The sequence below is a fragment of the Chrysemys picta genome, chromosome 4, assembly GCF_011386835.1.
Source record: "Chrysemys picta bellii isolate R12L10 chromosome 4, ASM1138683v2, whole genome shotgun sequence".
NCBI lineage: Eukaryota > Metazoa > Chordata > Testudines > Emydidae > Chrysemys > Chrysemys picta.
Window position 1 is genome coordinate 28,238,622 of NC_088794.1, and position 7,069 is coordinate 28,245,690.

Sequence of the window (7,069 nt, forward strand, 5' to 3'; positions counted from 1 at the left end):
TTACATTGGGTGGCATTGTATTTTAGGCTGTCTTGTTCTGAAAGCTGCCTCCTAGTGTGGCACTGGCTGAGGACAATGAATTACTGTTTTCACGTTGAACCCAAGTATTATTTGTGGGATGATACCCAGTTTGTATATGTGATGGGGTGGTTGTCCTGCTCTGAAGTAGAAGGGGTTAAAAACAGTCCTGGGAGAGGGCTGTGCCAGCAACCGATTGGAGGGAAGCTGAGAGCAGCCAAAAAGCTTCAGGGCTGAGAGGGAGCTTAGTCTCTCTCCAGCTTTGGAGAGAGAAGGACTGACTGCCTAGACAGGGACTGGCTGCCTGGACTCAGTGGGCTGGGTCAAGCACGATTTCCAAGCTGCCACCCTTATATGCCCCTGGGCTTAGTAGTCTGGGTTGAGCAGCACTTTCAAGCTGCCACCCTCGTATGTCACAGTTTCAGCACGTCCCTATCCCCACTTACATGTTACAATTGTTCTGGTAGTAACCCACTTGATGAGCAAACCCCACAGTATTTTTGGGTGCTACAGGGATCTTTAGCTTAGGTAAAAGAAGCGTTGCTGCAGAGTAAATGGGGAAGCCAAAAACACAAAAGAGTAAAGTTCAGAGATAGAGGGAGGGGAGCAACCAGCTTAACCATAAAAGTTATTGAAGGTTACAAAAGTCATATATAGAAAACTATACCTGATCAAACAAGTCAGGGTTAAAAAGTTATACCTGAGGTAGAAAAGAAAACACATTGAGAGAGAGAGAGAGAGAGGGAGAGAGCTGGGGTCTCACCACTCCATGAAGCTTGAACTGGTTGGGGTTCCCAGATGATGGTGGTAGCTCAGGATCCTGAGTGTTGGAGACAGGCAGAGCCCCCAGCACGATCAGTCAGGAGAAGATGAAGTCCCAGTGGAACTGATGCAGAGTTTGAATCCAGGCATCAGAACACTTGAGCGTGGGTAGGGTTTTTGTAGGGAAACAACAATGGTTCGAGGGAGAACACTAGATTTTTTTTATGGGTAAACTGATGACTCAAGGGTTTTCTTTAGGCTAGACAATAGGAGCTGATCACTCCTGGCTATGGGTGGTGTTCCTTCCAGGGAACTCACAATGCAATTAGGCAGCTTCAGTATTTTGGATATCAATCAAGGATTCATTACTAGAATTGGTCTGATAACTGCTGATCTGGGTGTGTGCAGGCATAGGTGCATTAACATCTGGAGCGAGATGCCCCATGATGCAGTGCTTCCCTGCTTTTCTGGTCCCAGAGTTCAGTGCGGTTCTTGCCTTGGAATCTCTTGTTCTCCATCCTGTATGCTAATGGAGATGCCTCCCTGTCCCATCTTTGATGCAGATGAGGCTAGGGGAGTTGCCTTAATCCTGTCACCCTTGTCCTGAGGGGTTTAGGTGTTTCTCCCACGGCCTTTTCATTGCTTTTTGTAAGTCTTTTCTCTGAGCGGTTTTGGTTCAAGCAGAGGGTGGGGGTGGGGGTGGCCTTCATGAGTCAGACAGGCTGGATACTGTGCCCTGGTTCCCGAAAACACAGAGCTGACTGGTATCAAAAGGGTCAACACTAGGCAAGGTGGACGCCACGGTGATGACAGTAGATCTGCCAGGGAGTCATTTCCTACAGGAGGTGGCAGACAAAGGGAATGGGGCAGAGGGCCCAGTGAGAGGTCGAGACTAACGCCATTGTGGAGCAGGTTATGGTAGGGACCCAGCCCCTGCCTGCCTGTGGGCAGAGGGAGACCTGATGCAGGTGAAGGAAGAAATGGAGAAGGTCGTTGAGGAGAAGGAAGGTCTTCATGCTCAGTTAGCAGAGACTGAAGAAAGGTGGGCAAGGCTCAAGGGGCAACTTCAGGTCTCCCAGGCTCGCAGACCCCTTTGCCCCCAGGGGTGGTGAGCTTGAGGGGGGGTTGTGATGAGGTGGTTGCCCTGCACTGGAGTAGATAGGGTTAAAAACAGCCCTGGGAGAGGGCTGTGCCAGAAACCAATTGGAGGGAAGCTGAGGGAAGCCAATCAGGGCCAGGCTGTGCCCAATAAGAAGCTGCGGGGCTTTGGAGAGAGGACTGGCTGCCTAGACAGGGAAAGGTACCTTGGGCAGAGCAATGCTGGGGAACTTCAGGAGGAGCCAGGGGAGCTCTGGCCTAACCAACTCCCAGGCTGACGGCTGATACAGGGCCTCAACTAGGGCTGTAGAGGGCTATACCCTGGAGCAGGGTGACGTGGTCTGGGAGAGATGCGGGGCCTAACGTGGTGGAGCCTTGGAAAGGGCAGATAACGACAGGCAAGCCACTGCCAGAGGAGAGTTCTCCAGCGCTAGATTAGAGCTAATTCTTGGAGTGACCAGCAGGAGGTGCCAGCAGTGGTGAGTCCCAACCTGCTACAGTATAGTTCATCTCCAGTGATTCACACATCTAACCATTCTGTCACCAAGCTCTTCCACAATTAGAACATAGAATAGAATCATAGGACTGGAAGGGACTTCGAAAGGTCATCTAGTCCGGTCCCCTGTACTCATGGCAGGACTATGTATCCTAGACTGTGTGATCAGCAGCTCTGACATGACACGAGGTTTAAGCATGAGTTCTGTGTGCAGTACACCAGCTATGGTTTGCATTTGTTTGTTTTAAGCTTTCTGTAAGAAAAAGGTAACAGCTAGAAGTGACACAGATCTATAGATGGTTGCCCAGGTCATAATATTTAGCCTTTTTGTACTATGTTAGCTCTTCAAAATTAGTGTACAAACATTAAACAAACTTAATCTAAAGGCTTTCAGCTTTTGAATGACTAGGAGTTGTATGAAACCGAGCTATTCCTTGTTGTGTTCTCTGCCCCCCTGCACAGAAAGACTTCATTGAAAATCACCATCTTTCAAAAGAACAGTGCAACCAAGGCTACTGTAGTGACACCCATCATATCTGGTGTTTGTTTACTAGGCTGGTGTAGAATGAAGGATCAAGTAGACTGCAGACCTTGCTTATTTTTTTCCCTTAAAGTGCTCAGTTTAGGGGAGGAAAGTGAATGAGATTCTGCTTAACCAAGTGTGAAAAAGCAGAAGGGACCAAAATCAATTCTTGTGCAAAAATCTATTCTCCTGGACCCTGGCCTGAAGTCAATAAGGCTACAAAGGTGTAACTGTCAACAGGAATTGGCCTTTGTTCTCATTCCCTTCTCGAATCACAGTCATTCCATGCTTACCCCACATTTTCCACTTCGGAAAGAAGCTAGTTTGAGTTGGGGCAGAAAAATGAGGACTAACTTCAGGTTTATTTAGCTTTAAGTTTTTGGACTGAAACAAAAGAAATCAAATGTGAGGTACTTTTATGATGGATTGAACTTCTAGAGACCCAGCCGAATGGCCAGAACCCTGTTTTAGACTATTCAGCCAGTCTTTCTCTCATAGCTTGAAGAAGAGCGTGGGGAGAGAGAAACCTGCAACATTGTGTGTTGAGCTTCCTCCAGTGCTTTTTCAACCACTTAAAAGTACAAAGTTGTGTTGGCCTTTGCAAATAGGTTGAGCATAAGGAAACAACTTGGTTACATGTGCATCCCAGTACAGAAAAATACATCCAAAAAATTGGATTTCTTTGATTTGTAGTACAGTTCAGTACAGAATTGAACACAGTGCATCATAAATCTGAAAGCCCTCTGTCATAGGCTGATTTCCCCACTCTGGCACTCCGAGTGCAGAATGTGGGGGCCTACAAGGACTTTCAAAATTAATACTGGCCACTCCATGCTTGTGTTAAACTCCCAAGGTTCAGCTTTTCTCTGACCTTGGATTGGTAGACGCTGCCACCACACAAGTGCAGAACCCCTTTGAGAGCCCAGGAAGGCACACTTGGGAATTCCTTCCTGTGGGGGTACTCTCAAGCCCTTTCACACACACACACACACCCCGTCCCAGGGAAGAGCTGAGAAGGAAAAGAAAAAAAAATCAGCTGTTGCCACCATATAACTAAAAAACATGGGCGCAAACCTCCTAAGGCACAGAAATCCAATCAGATTCTTAAAAAAGGTAAATTTTATTGGAAAAAGAAAGAAAATATCTGAAAACTCAGGCTTTTAGGGATTAAACACCAAAAATAACTTTCTTGGGGTTCAGTTTAAAGGTTACAAGCAAAGCAAAAGCACTTGGGGTTAGCACAGAGGAATCTACCAACAACAACAAAAAAATCCCTGATCATGTTTTTCTAACATTTCCTAGTTTACTAACATATCTGGGGTTTCAAATGAGTATTTTCTAGGTATGATATAGTTGATTTCTCATACCTGTCTTGAGCTTTACAACATACCTTGCTGTCTTGTCCCTCTGTGTCTGAGAGAACAGACACAGACACCCAGCAGTTTTTCCCAATTTGAAAAGGTACAGCTTCCTATTGTTTCCCCAGGTCAGGTGCCAACTCATTTTAAACTTACCTCTTAACCCTTTACAGGTAAGGCAGTTAAGGTACAGCTGCTAAGGAGGATTCTACAGCTAACTGAATGGTTGGGGAGTTACACAAGGGAGCCACCCCCTCCCCCTCATTTATCACATGCCCCCCAAATTACAGCCGGTGCTGGCCAGCCTGGTTTAGATTGGGTCCACACTGGCTGGGATTTCTTCCTGGAGGTTTAAGAACACGGAGTTAATAAGATACATGCACCTATAATTTTACTACTAATTACATGAAGAACTAAACAGTATTTTCCACATTTTAAGGACTAAAATGACTTAGAATATAGGGACATTTTCACCCAGCTGATTCTGGGAAACCTTCCTGGGAGAGTGCATCAGCCACTTTGTTAGAGGCTCCTGAAATGTGTTAAGTATCAGAGGGGTAGCCGTGTTAGTCTGGATCTGTAAAAAGCAACAGAGAGTCCTGTGGCACCTTTAAGACTAACAGATGTATTGGAGCATAAGCTTTCGTGGGTGAATGTGTCTGATGAAGTGGGTATTCACCCACGAAAGCTTATGCTCCAATACGTCTGTTAGTCTGAAATGTGTTGTATCTCAAAGTCAAAGTCTTGAAGAGCTAAACTCCACCGAAGAAGTTTTTTGTTAGTCTCTTTGACTGTGTGAAGCCACTTCAGTGTGGCACAGTCAGTCTGCAGTTGGAAACACTGTCCCCAAATGTATGGGCGTAGCTTCTCCAGAGCATACAGAATGGCGTAACATTTTTTTTTCTGAGACTGATCAGTGGCTTTCTCAGAAAGTTTTTTTGCTGAGAAACACGACAGGATGGAATAGTTGATCTGGTCCTTCGTGCATTAAAACTGCTCCTAAACCACACTCGGACACATCTGTGGTTACGACGAAAGGTTGGTCAAAGTTTGGGGCCCTTAGTACAGGATCAGATGTAAGGGCCGCTTAAATTGGTTCAAGGCTTTCTGACACTTCTCAGTCCACTGAACTGCATTTGGCTGTTATTTTCTGGTTAGGTCTCTCAGTGGGGTGGCAATTTGGTTGTAGTGCGGTACAAATTGTTGGTAATACCCGGTCAAGCCCAAGAAGGATTGGACCTTCTTTGACTTAGGGACAGGCCAATTTTGGAAAGAATTTACCTTAGTCTGTAGGGGCTCTAATACTTGCTTCACAAAAAAGGGACTGAGATAATCCACAGTTTAAAGCCTTCATTCAAATCACCCATTAAGCAGAAAGTGTCGTTACGGTATGTCAGCTTAATTTTCACAACAAAAGTTTCTCTTGAAAAAACAGATCCCTGTGTAGGTGACCCAACAACCGTATTGTCCTGCTCTGGATCGTCAGGTTTGCCCACCTCACAAACCCTTGATTATTGCCATACAGCTCCGTTGCTTCGTGTTGTCTGGGAGTGTCTGTAAAACAGGCCAGTAGAAAATTGTGTGGTGAGGGCAGGTTGCTGTAATTGAGCACCGATTCTATCAAAGCCTTGTAAAAGTAACAGCTGTTGCTTTGGATTATGAGGCAGCCTCACGGAGTGACATCCAAATGACTGAAAATAGACACCACGGGGTAACTCACAAGGCCCACCTTAGACTCTCTGAGCGAGGTTCTGTCGTCTTTTACAATCTTCCAACACAGGTACAGCAGTGTGTTGTTTTAATTCCTATAATCTATGTCATTCCCTGCTATAAAAAAGTCATTGGGGGCAGCCTCTGTAATAGTCAATAGAACCAGTACCTTGATGTAGATGCTTTTCTCAATGTTGGTGTGCATAGGGGCTATTTGGAACAAGTCCAGCTCGGATTTGGTGCAGTCTTCAGACCTGCATGGACAAAAGCCATGGTGATTAAAAGATAATCTTTCAGGCTTCCTCTTGGTCTTTCACTTATGGCTGGCCCTGTGTCTCAAAGCCCTTCTTTGAAGAATTTCAGAGGACCTTTGCATCGCAGGTATGACACATTTCTCTTTCTCTTCCTCCTTTTAATGAACATCAACCCCGATCCCTGCTATGTAGGCAGATTGCCCACCTTTGCCAGAACAGCCCAGGATACATGGTCCACCATGTCTCTGCTTATGTTTTGGGTGACTGTTTTTACGTGGGGTTTAATAATCATCCAGGGTAGGAAACAGGCTCCACATGAGGCTGAGTTGAGGTGGGTCAAACCCTGAGCTAGATTCCTTTCCCCCACAAACTAGGGGGGGGGGGCTTTCACTCCCTTTCCCCTCCAAAATTCCAGGTTGGCCCAGGAGGCATTGGGGAGGGAGTAGCTAGAGAACAGAGCTATTGTTTGGTCATGTTTGTGGAAAGCCTAGGCGTCTGTGCCCCTGGGCTGGAGATAACCTCCTTTCACAGGTTATGCCATAGGATGGTGTCCTGGGAACAGGTGAGGGGTCAGGCAAATGTTGCTGCTGGGTTCCCTTTCCTTGGGGGGGCATGGGAAAGGGGCATTTTTACTGCATGGAACAGAGAAGAGGGGGCCAAGATGTGGGAGGGAGCAGAGTTCAGAGTCTTCTTTTCTCAAGACTAAACATGTTATTTTTTTTAACCTTTCTTCATTGCTCAGGTTTTCTAAACCTTTTATCATTTTTGTTGCTCTCCCCTGGACCCTCTCCAATTTGTCCACATCTCTCCTAAAGCATGGCACCCAGATTGGGACACAGTGCTCCAGCTG